The sequence below is a fragment of the Dryobates pubescens genome, chromosome 27 (assembly GCF_014839835.1).
Source record: "Dryobates pubescens isolate bDryPub1 chromosome 27, bDryPub1.pri, whole genome shotgun sequence".
Taxonomy (NCBI): Eukaryota; Metazoa; Chordata; class Aves; order Piciformes; family Picidae; genus Dryobates; species Dryobates pubescens.
In genome coordinates, this window is record NC_071638.1 from 10,362,208 (window position 1) to 10,380,370 (window position 18,163).

Here is an 18,163-nt window from a genome sequence, read left to right on the forward strand (position 1 = left end):
ACTGGAAAAGCTGGAGCTTTAAAGAAAAAATGGTTCCATGTAGGTCTGATGGAATATTTAGAAGCAGGAAGAAGAAGAAACAAAAACACAAACAAAAAAAAACCAGATCCAGACAATTACTTTTAGGTCTCTTCTTCCAAGCCCCACAGGCTTAAGCAAATCTAATGTGTTTCACCCTTTCATCACCTTTGCCCACAACAGCTTTTCCATCTCAGAAACAGAGCTTACACAGAGCAGGACATCATTTCTCATTTCAAGCCCTGTTAAGAGTTAGGAAATTTGTATTCTGATACACAGAAGCAGGTGTTTGAAGGCTCTTGGTGAAGACAGTGATATAAATGCTATGAAGTCATAGATAAATATAAATGTATCATATCATATATCACATAAATATATCATATAAATGATATAAAGTCATAGAATTGTTAGGATTGGAAGGGACCTCAAGGATATTCCAGTTCCAACCCCCCTGCCACAGCCAGGGACACCTCACACTACAGCAGGTTGCTCACAGCCACATCCAGCCTGGCTGCAAAAACCTCCAGGCATGAGGCTTCCACCACCTCCCTGGGCAACCTCTGCCAGTCTCTCACCACCCTCATGGGGAACAACTTCTTCCTAACATCCACTCTCAATCTATCATAGTATCATAGTATCAGTTAGGGTTGGAAGGGACCACAAGGATCATCTAGTTCCAACCCCCCTGCCATGGGCAGGGACACCCCACACTAGAGCAGGCTGGACAGAGCCTTGTGCAGCCTGGGCTTAATCACCTCCAGGGACGGGGCCCCAACCACCTCCCTGGACAACCCATTCCAGGGCTTCACCACTCTCATGCTGAAGAACTTCCTCCTCACCTCCAGCCTGAATCTCCCCACCTCCAGCTTCATTCCATTCCCCCTAGTCCTATCACTACCTGAATCTACCCATTTCTAGCTTGGATCCATCCCCCCCCAGTCCTATCACTCCCTGACACCCTCAAAAGTCCCTCCCCAGCTTTCTTGTAGCCCCCTTCAGATCCTGGAAGGCCACAAGAAGCCTTCTCTTCTCCAGACTGAACAGCTCCAACTCTCTCAGTCTGTCCTCATAGCAGAGCAGCTCCAGCCCTCTGCTCCTCCTCATGGCCCTTCCCTGGACACCTTCCAGCACCTCCAGATCCCTCCTGTACAACCTGATCTATGCAAGTTCATAGCTTAAAGGGGAATTTTACTCTGCTGAGGGACAGCAGCCTCAGTAGGCTGTTTTACTCTGGAGCAATTGGATTAGTGTAGTAGCCATAAACTACACCAGCTGAAAATAGGTTAAAAACCTGTTTTCTTTGGTACTAGTTACATATTTTTTTCTTTGGTGTTTGGTGGGGTTTCTTTTGTTTGTGTTTGGTTGTTATTGTGGTTGGTTGGGTTTGGTTTTGGTTTTTTTTGCATGTTAATAAAGGCTTAGAAATGTGGGAAAGTCAGGAGGTGTTTATTATTGTGTCCCATACTTACATAGCCAGGAGTTCAGCATTAAAAAGTGCCTTTGGAAGGCTGTGAACTACAGCAAAGAGAGGCTCCATCCTGTCTTCCCAGTTGAGAATACGGACAGGTGGGGCAGAGAGTCAAGTGGGATTTGAGAATTATGAATCCTGATCCCAAAAGGGCATTAAAAACTCAATTAATGCCATGAGTCATGGTTGGGCAATTCAGTTACTGTCTGTGACCTTCCCCTCTTCATTTCATCAGTTACTTCTGCCCACATTAGCAATGTCTACATCTCCAGCTATTAAAGAATAGTTGTTTCCCTCTTAAATGGAAATGAATTAGGGCAGACATCCCCTTTTGGCACGTAGCAGGAGACTATCAGCCTGGGTTTGGAGAGTCAGCTGCATAAGGTATTAAAGAGAGCCCTCTTCTATACTCTTGAAAGTAAGGGAATTTATGATGTGAATGAAAAGTCAGGATTTTGGTTTTCTTCTTAACACTCCCTTTGTTTCATTGTGCTTTGAGGAATGTTACAATGGCCTGAAAGTTAGCATCAGGCTTTCTGAAATCATTATAGTGTCAAATGTGTGTTCTGGGCTTGGGGTTTTCATTTTTTTTGGTCTTAATTACAAGCATCTTTGCTACCAAGAAGGCAGATTGGTTAATCATGGCTTAGGCTGGGCAGGGGCTGGCTTGAGAGCAGCCCGGAAGAGAAGGACCTGGGGGTGCTGGTGGATGAGAAGCTCAACAGGAGCCAGCAGTGAGCACTTGCAGCCCAGAAAGCCAACCAGAGCCTGAGTTGCAGCAAGAGAAGTGTGGCCAGCAGGGCCAGGGAGGGGATTCTCCCCCTCTGTTCCACTCTGGTGAGACCACAGCTGGAGCTCTGTGTCCAGTTCTGGAGCCTCTGTTCCAGGAAGGATCTGGAGGGGCTGGAAAGTGTCCAGAGAAGGGCCACAAGGATGAGCAGAGGGCTGGAGCTGCTCTGCTCTGGAGACAGACTGAGAGAGTTGGGGCTGTTCAGTCTTTTACATTGGTGTTTCATGTCTGCTCGTTAATCACTTTGAGATTCCCACTCCAGTACTTTACATAATTAAGAATTGTGTTATGCGGACAACTTATCTTTTCTGTAAATCTTAGCAGCATTTTTCAGAGGACCTCTCTGCAGTTGTTTCTTTCCCCTGTACTGCATGTGGCCCATGCCACCTCCTGGAGACTGCCAGTATTGCCAGCTCCTTAATCCACCCTGAAAAGCAGGGGAAAGTGGTTTAATCTTCCATGTATCTGGAACAGAAATGAGAGCAGCTGATATCCATGCACAGGTTAACATACCCGAGGAAACAGAACACAATTCTCAGCCAGATACTTTGAAGGTGTACAAAGAAGTTCTTCCCCTTGAGGGTGGTGAGAGACTGGACAGGTTTCCCAGGGAGGTTGTGGAAGCTTCATCCCAGGCTGGATGTGGCTGTGAGCAACCTGCTGTAGTGCGAGGTGTCCCTGGCCATGGCAGGGGGGTTGCAACTGGTGGGGGTTGCATCATTCTAACAAATTCTAACCTTTGGATTGAGCAACACTGGAAATAGAAACAGTAAGGCAAACAAACAAACTACAACAACAAAACACACAAAGGAAAAAAAGAAGTTGAGAAACATACACAGCTGTTCAGGTGGGGAAAGGAACATGCCTCTGTGGCAAAAGAATTGGAAATATTTTTGAAGTTAGGCAATTGCAAGAAGTTCATAGAATCACAGAATTGTTAGGGTTGGAAGGGACCTCAAGGATCAGCCAGTTCCAACCCCCCCTGCCATGGCCAGGGACACCTCACACTGCAGCAGGTTGCTCACAGCCACATCCAGCCTGGCTGCAAAAACCTCCAGGCATGAGGCTTCCACCACCTCCCTGGGCAACCTGTGCCAGTCTCTCACCACCCTCATGGGGAACAACTTCTTCCTCACATCCAATCTCTAGTTTTGCTCCATTCTCCCCAGTCCTATCATTCCCTGACACCCTCAAAAGTCCCTCCCCAGCTTTCCTGTAGCCCCCTTCAGATCCTGGAAGGCCACAAGAAGGTCTCCTCTCCAGACTGAACAGCCCCAACTCCCTCAGTCTGTCCTCATAGCAGAGCAGCTCCAGCCTTCTGCTCATCCTCATGGCCCTTCTCTGGACACCTTCCAGCACCTCCAGATCCTTCCTGGAACAGAGGCTGCAGAACTGGACACAGAGCTCCAGCTGTGGTCTCAGCAGAGTGCAGCAGAATTTTTTAAAGTATAATTAAAATATTCAAAGGAGTTAAATATTCTGGGAAGGATTCTCAGGTTTTTGTGTGTAGCTGGTAGTAAAAAAGGGAAGTAGGGTTTAATTTATGGAGGCTAAAGATGAGTTAGGGTGCCTTGTCAAGATTCCTTCATTTCAGTGTCTCATAGCCCTTGTCACAACTCAGTCTTTCTCGTACTTGTATTAATTTGCAATAACCTTTTCCCTAACAGTAATACACCCAGGCTTGTAAACTGCCCTTCAGAGGCCTGTGTTGGCATTGGTAAAGTCTTGCTATCCTTGTTCTGCTTCTCAGTCTCATACCTGCAAAATGATCACTTGCTGCCTTGCTGGGTTAAAATGACAGCACACAGAATACAGAATCAACCAGGCTGGAAAAGGTCCAACCTGTAACCTAACACCATCTAATCAACTAAACCTTGGCACCAAGTGCCTCATCCAGGCTCTTCCTAACCCCCTCCCCAGCTTTGTTGCCCTTCTCTGGACACTTTCCAGCATCTCAACATCTTTCCTAAACTGACTGGCCCAGAACTGGACACAGGACTCAAGGTGTGGCCCAAGCAGTGCTGAGTCCAGGGCAGAATGATTTCCCTGCTCCTGCTGGCCACACTATTCCTGATGCAGGCCAGGATGCCATTGGCCTTCTTGGCACCTGACCACACTGCTGGCTCATGTTCAGCTGCTGTCAACCAGTACCCCTAGGTCCCTCTCTGCCTGGCCGCTCTCCATCCACTCTGTCCCCAGCCTGCAGGGCTGCATGGGTTTTGTTTTCTTATGTGCAAGACTACTTGGGCCAGGTTTTGCAGTGATGCTGCTCACTAATTGTGGCTTGCAGTTTGGCAAATGAAAACCCTTCAGCGTTCCTGGTGCAGTGATGTCAGTCAGATCTCTTTGTTATTGCAGGCTTTTGCCTATTTTCATTTGTTGTTATTAACAGGCTTAATTTCCCCCTTTTGTCTGTTTGCTGTTGGGAGCTCTCACTCTTTAATAAGATTTGACTTCCAAAGAGGATTTTATACATGAATTACATAAAAGCTCCAAGATAATTGGAAGATGAGCTTCCTCAGGTCTGATGGGTGGTGAGGAGGCAGTCTGGAGGCAAACCTTGCCGCTTGACATGACACAGCAGAAGCTCACTGCAGAAATGCGTGAAAGTGATGTCAGCTTTCGGAGCTGTCCCTTCAGACAGGCTTTCTCCAAACTGCTGCAGATATGCTCTGTGTGCAGGCTGTCAAAATCCTCGTGGCAGCTGGAAATGACTTCTCTCAGATCTTTTCCAAAGTATGTCTTCCCTTGGGAATTTCAGCTTCCAGTTCACACAGGCAAAATGCTGTGGGTTTTTGCTGCTTCTTTTCCCCACCCCCCCTCTCATTTCCCTAGTGGCCAAACACTGCCTGATGAGCCGAGGGATTTTTACACCCTGTTAACTGCAAGAGAAAGGAAAATACCTCTGCCCTTGAGATAGGCCTAAATGAACTCACTTGATTTATTTTACTCTTTTTCAACATATATTTAATGCAAAATAGGAAGCTAATGAAAGAGCAAGAGGCTTAAAAGCAAAGCCTCTGTGTGTGTGTGTTTCTTCATTTAACCTTTTCAAGCATCTAGATGTCTGTTCTGAATGAAACATGAGATGGAAGGAGAAAGATGATAAGGTGTATTATAAAGAAGAGAAGCTTTAAAATGATTGGTGTGTAAGTGGAGCAGGACAAGTAAAACCCTAGGATAAAGCTGCCCTCAATAGTCAGCAGTTCACTTCAGGCCACGCAGTCAGAGGCGCTGCACTGCAAGAGATTCTATCCTGTGCCTACATGAAAATCAGGGACATGGAATTGAAGTAAACATCACAATGCAGCACAGGATTCAGGTCAGGCTGCAAAGCACATCCAAGACCAAATACCCCTGTAAATTTATGCAGCACAGCTTTGAGCATGTGCTCCCTAGGGAAGTTCTTCTCTGATCAGAAGTTTTCCTCTGCTCAGTCTTTGGGGAGAATTACAGAATACAGATTACAGCATTAACCAGGTTGGAAAAGACCTTCCAGATCATCCAGTCCAACCTATCACCCAACACCATCTCATCAACTAAACCACGGCTCCAAGTGCCTCATCCAGGCTCTTCTTAAACACCTCCAGTGATGGGGAATCCACCACCACCTCCCTGGGCAGCACATCCCAATGGCCAATCTCTCTGGAAAGAATATCTTCCTAACATCCAGCCCAAACCTCCCCTGGCACAGCTTGAGACTGTGTCCTCTTGTTCTGGTGCTGGTTGGCTGCCTGGGAGAAGACACCAACCCCCACCTGGCTACAACCTCCCTTCAGGGAGCTGTAGAGATCAATAAGGTCTCCCCTGAGCCTCCTCCTCTCCAGGCTAAGCAACCCCAGCTCCCTCAGCCTCTCCTCACAGGGCTGTGCTCCAGACCCCTCCCCAGCCTCGTTGCCCTTCTCTGGACACCTTCAAGTGTCTCAATGTCCTTCCTAAACTGAGGAGCCCAGAACTAGACACAGGACTCAAGGTGTGGCCTAACCAATGCTGAGTACAGGGCAGAATGACTTCCCTGCTCCTGCTGGCCACACTATTCCTGATCCAGGCCAGGATGCAGTGGCCTTCTTAGCCACCTGGGCACACTGCTGGCTCATGTTCAGCCTACCATAAACCAGTACCCCCAGGTCTCTCTCTGCCTGCCTGCTCTGCAGCCACTCTGTCCCCATCCTGAAGCACTGCCTGGGGTTGTTGTGGCCAATGTGTAGAACCTGGCACTTGGACTTTAAGTTAAATCGAAGGTAAAAGACCTTTCTTCAACTGAACAGAGAAGTCTGGAGCACATCTCTGCTTTCTAACATGCATGTCATTGATGTGGCAGCAAATGCAAGAGTCGGCTTAAGTGTGTGTGTGTCTCCCAGGAGGTTTGGTTGCATTCTTCACTCAAATGCAAACCAGAATTCATCCCCAAAGACTGTTAGCCAAGTGATGTGCATCCACGAATTGTGAACTGTTCACAATGCAGAAGTTAGGGGTGAAAACAACACCATGTCAATTCTCAAACCACACCTCTCTCGGGGGTGGGGAGGGAAACAATCAACTCAGAGTTGTCTGTTGAAATCCTCTGGAATGAAAAGGCAACATCAGAAAAACAGAAGCAAACAGAACACCAGCACCAACAAAAACAACACCAAGCAATAACACCACCCCAAAACCTGCTCTCAGAGGAGTAGCCAGTAAATAGGTTATTAGATACAGTCAACTCATTTGCCACTAACACTTTTGATGTACCACATTAAAGCAAGCATATGGAATTAGGTTCACTTTCATGTTATATTTAACTGGTATTTGCTGTAGTGGGAATGTTTTCCCTCTTGCTCTGTCAAAGTTGAAGGAGTCCAAATTGTCTTCTCTTTAACTCTTCATGTTGCACGTGGCAAATACAGACTAAAAGAGGTCTGAGTTACCCATGGGTGAGCAATGTGCCCTGCTGGCCAAGGGGGCCAATGGGATCCTGGGGTGCATTCAGAGGAGTGTGTCCAGCAGAGCCAGGGAGGTTCTTCTCCCCCTCTACTCTGCCCTGCTGAGACCCCACCTGGAATATTGCATCCAGTTCTGGGCTCCCCAGATCAAGAGGGCTGGAGCTGCTCTGCTATGGAGACAGACTGAGGGAGTTCAGGTTGTTCAGTCTGGAGAGGAGAAGGCTCCCAGAAGACCTCCTTGTGGCCTTCCAGGATCTGAAGGGGGCTCCAAGAAAGCTGGGGAGGGACTTTTGAGGGTGTCAGGGAGTGATAGGACTGGGGGGGATGAATCCAAGCTAGAAATGGGGAGATTGAGATTGGATGTTGGGAAGAAGTTGTTCCCCATGAGGGTGGTGAGAGACTGGCACAGGTTACCCAGGGAGGTGGTGGAAGCCTCATGCCTGGAGGTTTTTCAGGCCAGGCTGGATGTGGCTGTGAGCAACCTGCTGTAGTGTGAGGTGTCCCTGGCCATGGCAGGGGGGTTGGAACAGGATGATCCTTGAGGTCCCTTCCAACCCTGGCAATTCTAGGATTCTGTGACAGAAGGCAGAGCAGGAGTGACATTCTACCCTATAGATGCTGTATAGGGTTTCTAAAGGGAGGAAGGACTTAGAGGCAACCATAGGACCAAAAAGGAGGTAAAATGAAATGTCATTTCAAGAGCTGCTTTCTTTATCTAATCAGTATGGTTTGAGTCTGATTGATTCTGACCATGAGTCATTAGAAGGGCTGTGGTCAGTAGGTTGAGAGAGGTTCTCCTCCCTCTCTACTCTGCCCTGATGAGGTTGCATCTGGAGTATTGTGTCCAGTTCTGGGTCCCTCAGTTCAGGAAGGACCTCAGGGAACTGCTTGAAAGAGTCCAGCACAGAGCCACAAAGATGATGAAGGCAGGGGAAGATCTTCCTTAGGAGGAGAGCCTGAGGGAGCTGAGGGCTCTGTAGCTTGGAGAGGAGCAGCCTGAGAGGTGACCTCATTGCTGTTGATAAAGCTGTGCAGGGTGAGTGCCCAGAGGCTGGAGCCAGGCTCTGCTGGGTGATGCCCAATGGCAGCACAAGGGGCAGTGGTGGAAGCTGAGGCAGAGGAAGTTCCATGGAAACAGGAGGAAGAATTTTTTCCCTGTGAAGGTGACAGAACCCTGGAAGAGGCTGCCCAGGGGGGTTGTGGAGTCTCCCTGTCTGGAGATATTCAAGCCCTGCCTGGATGTGTTCCTGTGTGATCTGCTCTAGGTGCTCCTGCTCTGGCAGGGGGGTTGGGCTGGATGAGCTTTCCAGCCCCTGACATTCTGTGATTCTGTGACACAAGTGGCACAGACACCAAAGGATTCATTGCATGCTAATTATGTTGCAGACAAGAGAGTGTAGATGAAGCATTTTGGGGGGGGTTAAATCAATATCACTTACACAAAAGAGTTTGAAATGCAATCATGCCAAGATACAAATTCTTGTGCAGAGCATGGTATCTCTGAGGTTGGTGGAGAGACCCCTCCAGACCCCTCCCCAGCTTTGTTGCCCTTCTCTGGACACCTTCCAGCAGCTCAACATCTTTCCTAAACAGAGGGGCCCAGAACTGGACACAGGACTTCTGGAAACTGGGTCAGCATGGAAGATCAGCCCCCAGTTAGAAACCTGAGAACAAATGTTACAAGGAGAGGCAAAGGCCAATTTTCTCTAGCAATGAAAGCAGGGTTTTGCCACTGCAGTGGTTTTGCCACTTGAACCAGCAAGAAGATATTTTCTTTGTTAACATTTGATATTGGTAAGCCATGAAGACATTTCAGGGGCACTGCTAGCAGCAAAGGTCCCTGGATGATGTGGTCACCCATTGATGGCATTTCAAATGAAGGGTAGATTTATAGCAGCTTTCATTTTTACAGCAGTTAATTCTGAGGATTTAAGGAAGCTTCCTAGCAAGGTCAGCTCTATTTTGGAGTTGGAGAACTTGGGGGTTTTCAAGGCAAAACTGCTAAAGGATTTAGAACTTTTACCCACTTTGTGGGCTTTGTGGGCTTTGTGTCTGAAGTGGATAATTTGATGGTTCAAAGGGATATGGAGATGTACAGAGACCTCAGAATCGAGCAGGCAGCAAGGCAAGTCCACTTTTAAAGTCAGGAATTGCTTTGAGAATGTGAAGCTAAGTTAGGCATTTTTCAAAAGCCTGTAAGAAACTGTGGTAGGTCCTTCAGTCACATGAGAAGAAAGAGGAGAAGGATGGGAGATCACTGAATTACAGGATCAACCAGGTTGCAAAAAAGACCTCAGATCATCAGTTCCAGCCTGCCACCCAACACCTCCTGACAACTGCACCATGGCTCCAAGTGCCACATCCAAGCCTTCTTGCAACACCTCCAGGGATGGTGACTCCACCATCTCCCTGGGAAGCACATTCCGATGGCCAAGCTCTCTTTCTGGGAAGAACTTTCTCCTCACCTCCAGCCTAAACTTCCCCTGGCACAGCTTGAGACTGTGTCCTCTTGTTCTGATGTTGGTTGCCTGGGAGAAGAGATCAACCTCCTCCTGGCTACAACCTCCCATCAGTGATGTAGACAGCAAGAAGGTCTCCCCTGAGCCTCCTCTTCTCCAGGCTAAGCAGCCCCAGCTCCCTCAGCCTCTCCTCATAGGGCTGTGTTCCAAACCCCTCACCAACTTTGTTGCCCTTCTCTGGACACCTTCCAGCAACTCAACATCTGTCCTAAATGGAGGGGCCCAGAACTGGACACAGGACTCAAGGTGTGGCCCAAGCAGTGCTGAGTCCAGGGCAGAATGACTTCCCTGCTCTTGCTGGCCACACTGTTCCTAATGCAGGCCAGGATGTGCTGGGCACTCTGCTGGCTCATGTTCAGCCTACTTTCAACCAGTACCCCCATGTCCCTTTCTGCCTGGCTGCTCTCCAGCCACTCTGACCCCAGCCTGCAGCACTGCATGGGGTTGTTGTGGCCAATGTGTAGAACCTGGCACTTGGATGTGTTCAATCTCATGCCCTTGGCCTTTGCCCATCTGTCCAGCCTGCCAAGGTCCCTCTGCAGAGCTCTCCTACCCTCTAAGAGATCAGCTTCTGCCCCCAGCTTGGTGTCATCTGCAAACTTCCTGATGATGGACTCAATGCCCTCATCCAGATCAGTGCTGGGGCCCAGCACTGATCCCTGGGGCACACCACTGGTGCCTGGCTGCCAGCTGGCAACTGCCAGCAGCACCATTCAGCACCAACAAAAGCTGCAGCTGCGTTGGCCGGGAATCGAACCCGGGTCAACTGCTTGGAAGGCAGCTATGCTCACCACTATACCACCAACGCCCTGGTGCCTACACCTGCCCTTGCACATCAGGGATGAAGGCAAACTCACGGTCACCTGGTGACTAAAAGAACACTCTGAACTGGGTTTTGTTAAGGGTATGGATCTTCTGCATGGGGCCAAGGCCTGGCTGGCTCACTCACTGCAATGAGTGCAGCACATGCACATTCACATAGACAGAGCCAATGAGCTCTGCATTCTCTGCACATGCAACAGAGCTTTTTGGTCATAAACTACTGGGTGCGGGCAAAAAGCAAGTCTGCCACATGCCATGACTTTTACTGACTCTCAAAGCAGGCCTAGGACCAGCTGAACAGATAGGAGCAAGGCTTCTAGAAATGTTGCAAGAGAAAAAACATTCCAAGAAGAGATAAAGCTTCCTAAAATGCTTTGATATGTTCCAGAAGAAAGGTACATCCAGAATGAGATAGAAACCGACATGGATTTACCAGAGGTAGCTTATACCTTCTGCTCTTGACAAGAAAGATGCCACAAAAAGTCAGCAACATTCAACTTGGAAAGGAGTTATTAAGGCAGAGAGAGCAGCAATTGGTGCATGGTGAGAAAGATGTGTAAGGAACATCAATAAGGAAATGCCAAACTAGTCTTGGAAATTAGATGCTTTTAGCCTTGCTCTAAGCTAGGGTTAGGGGCAGATTTATTTGACACTCTCATTAACAAGTGTGGTACAACAAAGGTTTTGCCCGTGGCATTTGTGGATCCCAAAGCTGAGATGCATCACCAAATGAGGATCAAAACATCAGGAAGGAGTCTCTGAGGTCCACAAAGCTACATAAACTGAGGAAGAGATGGAAACTGGCTTGCTTAGTGACTCTGTGTGTGCAGTATATATGATGCTTCACCTGAAAATCACACATGTTCATCAGATGAATATCATCTCTCAGTGGATGGAAAAGCCAAATGTGATCCTACAGTTGTTGACCAAAGTTCAATGGAGATGGTGGCATGAGAACTTGCCTATCTGTAAGGCCTCCTGCAAAGCCTTTGACAGGGTGCCCCAAAACATCCTGCTCACCAAATTGGAGAGAGATTTGCTGGGTGGGCTGTTCAGTGGGTAAGGAATTGTCTGGGTGGTCACATCCAGAGGGTGCTGCTCCATGGCTTGAAGTCTAGATGGAGAGCAGTGGCTCTCCGAGGTGTCCCTTAGGGGTCAGTCCTGGGACCTGTGCTCTTTAATATTTCTATCAGTGCTACAGACAGGGAGATCGAGGCAGCAGCAGCAGTGGGAATGTCCTATGATTGTCTTCCTTTCTCTCCTCAAGTCAATTGTTCCACTCTTGGGGTGTACATTTCAACGTGGTGGTTGTTCACAACAATATGAGGACAAGGACTAAGCAGTGCTGAGTCATGACAAAATACGTCAGGAAGGGTGGGAATAAGAGTACGAGGTCATCAGTTAGACTCCAAGCAAGCTTATTCTCTTGCCTCCCCTGCTGCTGCTGATACATATTTGAAGCATTAGGCTAAGCTTTAAATGAAACAGATATTTTCTTAGACTAAATGGGTCCTTTAAAAGGTCATCTGCTGACTATTTGTCCCCTAAACCTTCATGACTTGTTTTTCTGGGCTGTCATTTCTGCATTGCAGCGCTGCTGTATGGAACTGCACTTTGCTCCTGTCAATACATTGTCCTCACTCTGCTTCATTTCCTTTCCTGGTCTAAATCAGGACGAGTGCATGAAGCTAAGCTTAGTGGATTTGGGGTTTGTATTGATGTGGATTCTTCTGGCAGCTGCTTGCATCTTGTTTGAAATATCTTGGCTTCGTTCTTGTTTGGATTTTCTGCCTTGGCACGAATATTATACTGGTTAGTTTGATTTCCAAATCAAATGGCTTATGAAATAACCAAAGTAAAGTACTCTTACAGTGCTGAACTGCTTTGTACTGCACAATGAAATTGGGAATGAGCATAATTACCACTTCTGATGCCTCCTTTGTTTTGGGAGTAATTGTTATTTGCACTATAGTTATCATAAAGCAAAGTTGTTGGAATGCTGGACATTCTTAACTAAGACTTGGCTAACAAAGAGGCTTGCATGGCAGCAACCTCAGCTTCCTGGGGTTAGACTGGTTTGGAGTACAAGCTCTGGTATCCAGGTTTCCCACTGGTGTTCCCAGTGAGAGCATTTCTGAAGATCCTAGAAGTAGGCAGTGCCTTTAAAGATTTTTTCACAGGTCTTGAACAGAAAGTAGTGAAGTGTAAATAAATCACTACTGGGTGTAGAAAGGAAAATAAAGATCATTCTAAACTATCCCATTGGAGACAGATCTTCCCTAAGATTTGGTTGCCAAAACAACTTCTTCCTCTCTTCTTGCATCTTTGCCCTGGGAGAGATGCTAACTCGCTTCTGCCTGACCGTGGCTGCATTCTTTTGGCTAAGTCTTAACTTCTCTGCTCCTTTCTCTACTCCTTTTGTACAGGGGGGAAAGGGGGAAGCAGAGAGGGAAAAGCTGGTAGCTTCCCCTGGTTCTTGGCCCGGGAGGTGGGGGGGGTGGTCCTTGTGCAGTTTATCAATTGTAAACCCCTCTAAATATTGTAACTCACACACATTCATTGCATTCCATTGTAGGTTGTAGTTTGCTCCCATTTGCTTCCAACTGAGCTGGTCTGGCAAATCTAATGTTGTAGGGGAATTTTCAACCCACCACAGTGTGTGATTAATATCTGAGTATTACTGCTTCTTCACAATGTAAGCACCAGGCTATGGACAGGCAGCACTAGCAGTTCGTTTCCATCTTAGCACTCACCTACATCCCAGCAGGAGAAAACACAGAGTAGACAAGAAAGAGCTTGAATGGAGCTGTGCAGACAGGGTGCTTGAAGGAGAGGTGCAGAGCAGGCAGCACTGGCCTTTGCTCTCTGGGCTTTTTTGGTGTTACCATCTGATGGCAGTCTCATGTAAAATGCATGCAGTTTCCAGGGAGCTGAGTCTCTTCTCACAGTCGATTGTCCTCATCACTGGGCCAGGTTTTATTTGATCTGCTCTTCAGCTGATCACACTGGCTTTGCCTGAAGAGGAGCAGAGGTGGGCTGAGGAACAGAGTGCTGTCAGCTAGTGCATCTGCTGGTGCCCCAGTAGTTTGACATAGTCCTCTGTTACAGGTCTGAGTTTACTGCTGTGCAAACTGAGTACATCTAAAGCCCAGACCTTCCTGCTTCAGGGATGAAATAAGAACCTTTAGCCACAGTATTGACATTATCTCTTTTGAAGGGAGCTTTCTGAGTGACTGGAGTGCAACTTGTGTGCTTGCTTGGCTGAGCTTTGGCAAGAAGCCCCAAGGGAGGCTCTTGTTCTCTCCAAGAAGGGACTCTAGAGAATGCACACACAGGGAAGTATGGTTATACTATGGAGAGCTTCCACTCTGGAAACAGGAGGCTGCTGTAGGACTAAGTAGGTTTTAAGTCCTTAACCCATGGTGTAGGCCTTGGACTCCACCTTTTGTGTGTGTGTGTGTGCCTATGACTAGTCTAAACTATCCCTAAGGTTCCTTTTCCCAGAATCACCGAATCAGCCAGGATGGAAAAGACCTCCAAGGTCATCAAGTCCAACTTATCACCCAGCACCATCTAATCAACTAAACCATGGCACCAAATGCCTCATCCAGGCTCTTCTTAAACACCTCCAGTGATGCGGACTCCACCACCTCCCTGGGCAGCACATTCCAATGGGCAGTCTCTCTTGTTGGGAAGAATTTCTTTCTAGCATCCAGCCCAAACCTCCCCTGGTGCAGCTTGAGACTGTGTCCTCTTGTTCTGGTGCTGGTTGCCTGGGAGAAGAGACCAACCCCCACCTGGCTACAACCTCCCTTCAGGGAGTTGTAGACAGCAATAAGGTCACCCCTGAGCCTCCTCTTCTCCAGGCTAAGCAACCCCAGCTCCCTCAGCTTCTCCTCATAGGGCCTTCCTTCCTCAAGATTAGGAAATAATGTCACCCCACACCCTTGTGGCTAGGGAACAGAGATGTCCTGCCACTAAAATTCACTTTGACTATTTTCCTCCTGACAGGAGTTGGAGAATGCCTTGTAGTTTAATTGACATTTAAGAAACGTGTGTATAAAGACTTTCTTCCCCTTGCCCACAATTTGTTAACTAATGCAGCACAGCATTCTGTGCCTTAAGCATATGCAATACTTTGAAGACAGGGAAGCTGTTAGCATCTTAATGTTAAGCAGATACAGTGCAGAATGGATCCAGGCTGGCCAGCATCTAACCAGCTGTGCTCTGTATTCCTGAGGGTATGTGGATTTGACACAGAATTAAACTGCTCTTACTAAAACCCCAGAAACTGTCCAATGGCTGTTATTACAGCCTTCTGTACAACTTGGAAAAGCCCTTTTTGCCCTTAAAATGCTGCCTTTTAATACACAAAGCCTTTTTACAGTATCTTGTGGCTTTCTTGCAGAGCACTCTGGCATTAGTGGCAGTGGAGGATAACAATAAACGTTGAAATGTGGCAGTTGTGATACAGTTAATAGAATGGAATGGAATGGAATGGAATAGAATGGAATAGACCAGGTTGGAAGAGACCTTCAAGATCATCACATCCAACCTATCATCCAACACCACCTAATCAACTAAACCATTCAACTAAGCACCCTAGCAAGTCTCCTCCTGAACACCTCCAGTGATGGTGACTCCACCACCTCCCTGGGCAGCCCATTCCAGTGGGCAATCACTCTCTCTGTGTAGAACTTCTTCCTAATCTCCAGCCCAAACCCCCTCCCTGGCACAGCTTGAGACTGTGTCCTCTTGTTCTGGTGCTAGTTGCCTGGGAGAAGAGACCAACCTCTGCCTGTCTACAACCTCCCTTCAGATGACACCAAGCTGGGGGCAGGAGTTGATCTGCTGGAGGGTAGAGAGGCTCTGCAGAGGGACCAAGACAGGCTGGACAGATGGGCAGAGTCCAAGGGCATGAGATTGAACACATCCAAGTGCTGGGTTCTGTACATTGGCCACAGCAACCCCATGCAGAGCTACAGGCTGGGGTCAGAGTGTCTGGAGAGCGGCCAGGCAGAGAGGGACCTGGGGGTACTGGTCGATGGTAGGCTGAACATGAGCCTGCAGTGTGCCCAGGTGGCCAAAAAGGCCAATGGCATCCTGGCCTCAATCAGGAACAGTGTGGCCAGCAGGAGCAGGGAGGTCATTCTGCCCCTGTACGCTGCACTGGTTAGGCCACGCCTTGAGTCCTGTGTCCAGTTCTGGGCCCCTCAATTTAGGAAGGAGGTTGACTTGCTGGAAGGTGTCCAGCGAAGGGCAACAAAGTTGGTGAGGGGCTTGGAACACAGCCCTGTGAGGAGAGACTGAAGGAGGTGGGCTTGCTTAGCCTGGAGAAGAGGAGGCTCAGGGGTGACCTTCTTGCTATCTACAACTACCTGAAGGGAGGTTGTGGACAGGCAGAGGTTGATCTCTTCTCCCAGGCAACCAGCACCAGAACAAGAGGACACAGTCTCAAGCTGCGCCAGGGGAGGTTTAGGCTGGAGGTTAGGAAGAAGTTCTACACAGAGAGAGTGATTGCCCATTGGAATGGGCTGTCCAGGGAGGTGGTGGAGTCACCATCACTGGAGGTGTTCAGGAGGAGATTTGCTATGGTGCTTGGTGCCATGGTTTAGTTGATTAGGTGGTGTTGGATGATAGGTTGGACGCGATGATCTTGAAGGTCTCTTCCAACCTGGTCTAGTCTAGTCCAGTCTGGTCTATCTTTGTGCTGTCTTTACTTAGGCTGAGATTAACAAGATAGCAAGTCTTCCAGAAATGATCACAAAATCGAGGGACAGGCACTGTTTTTACTTTTTGAAGCTGTGAAGAGTTTCAGTGGTGCCACTACAGCTTGGGAAGAGCCAGAGGGTGAATAGCTCAGAAATATTTCCCTGCAGATATGGTTTCCACCGCTCTGAGATGCAAACCAGATGGGGGCTCCATAGGAAATTATTTTGCAACTAATTCTTGGCCTCACCTATGTAAATGTTATTAGTTAATTACTCATGTTAGTACAATTGGGCTGTGGCTGAGTTATAAAGGTCTAGAAGCCTCTAATTAATGGAAGCTACGTGAGGAGATGCAGGAATCTGGGGTGACAGCCTGCAACAAGCTTTTTGCTGATTGTGCAAGATAGATATGGATACTTCATATTAAGGATGTATTGCATTAGGTTTTGATTAGACTTAATGAGATTTACTTTCTGTCTGCAAGAGTGCTCAAATTACATCAGAAAATACAGAAATGGAAGAAAATGAAAATACTCTCCTCCAATTTGGTTGAAATGGCCTTAATTTATATTATTATGCAGCCCATTGAGTCCTTTGAAGAGCATCCAAGCTGTTTCCACACTTATTTTTATAGGGGTATGGTTTAAATAAAAGAACTATCAGAACTGTTCTTGTATTCAGCCACATACATTGTCATTACTGGCAGAATGTCACATCCCCATTCCTTTGAAACTAGAAATGTTTATCAGATATCACAGGTTTCAGCTATGCCTCTCTGTGAATTCTAATTAACCTGCTATATATAACCAGCTGCCCTCAAGGTTTTTTGGCCTCATTTTGCTAATGAAGCTTTCCAGTACCTGCTTTAGAGGCTGGGGACAGAGTGGCTGCAGAGCAGCCAGGCAGAAAGGGACCTGGGGGTACTGGTTGGCAGCAGCTGAACATGAGCCAGCAGGGTGCCCAGGTAGCCAAAAAGTCCAATGGCATCCTGGCCTGGATCAGCACTAGTGTGGCCAGCAGGAGCAGGGAAGTCATTCCCTGTTCAGCACTGCTTAGGCCACACCTTGAGTCCTGTGTCCAGTTCTGGGCTCCTCAGTTCAAGAAGGACATTGAGACACTTGAAGGTGTCCAGAGAAGGGCAGCGAGGCTGGGGAGGGGTCTGGAGCACAGCTCTATGAGGAGAGGCTGAGGGAGCTGGGGTTGCTCAGCCTGGAGAAGAGGAGGCTCAGGGGAGACCTTCTTGCTGTCTACAACTACCTGAAGGGAGGTTGTAGCCAGGAGGGGGTTGGTCTCTTCTCCCAGGCAAGCAGCACCAGAACAAGAGGACAAAGTCTCAAGCTGTGCCAGGGGAAGTTTAGGCTGAATGTTAGGAATAAATTCTTCCTAGACAGAGTAATTTGCCATTGGGATGTACTGCCCAGGGAGGTGGTGGAGTCCCCATCCCTGGAGGTGTTCAAAAAAGGCTTGGATGAGGCACTTAGATCCACGGTTTAGTTGTCAGGAGGCGTTGGGTGCCAGGTTGGACTTGATGATCTCTGAGGTCTTTCCCACCCTTACTGATTCTATGATTCTGTGATTCTATGAATTCAAAGCAGCCATACAGAGGTGTGCTAAACCCCTTGTGAATTTTCTGCAACAGCCCTGCTACTTTTGCGCGTTGGGTATTGCAGGGACGCACAAAGCTCTGGCAGAGCAGTGCCCCCTGGCACATACACCCTAGTTCTATGGGGAGAAAATTGTGGCCCAGCCTTGTCTTTCGAATTGGAATCAAAAATAATCATAATAATTTAAGAAAAAGAAAAAAGGCAGACAGGGTCTTGCCAAACCCAGCAGAGAAGCAGTAGGCAAATATTAACGCCTGGAGTTCTGTGGCAGCCTAACCACAAAATCAGCGAGAGGCTTTGTTCTTCTGA

General features: G+C 47.9%; 1 protein-coding gene and 1 non-coding gene across 2 annotated transcripts in view; one reads left to right on the forward strand and one right to left on the reverse strand.

Moving 5' to 3' along the window:
• The window catches only part of NAV3 (neuron navigator 3), a 451,810-nt gene that overhangs the window by 65,547 nt on the left and 368,100 nt on the right, over positions 1-18,163 (forward strand). The gene's annotated exons all lie outside the window — the stretch shown is intronic.
• TRNAG-UCC (transfer RNA glycine (anticodon UCC)) lies at positions 10,454-10,525 on the reverse strand. Its single transcript has one exon. It is a non-coding gene; the product is annotated as a tRNA-Gly (tRNA).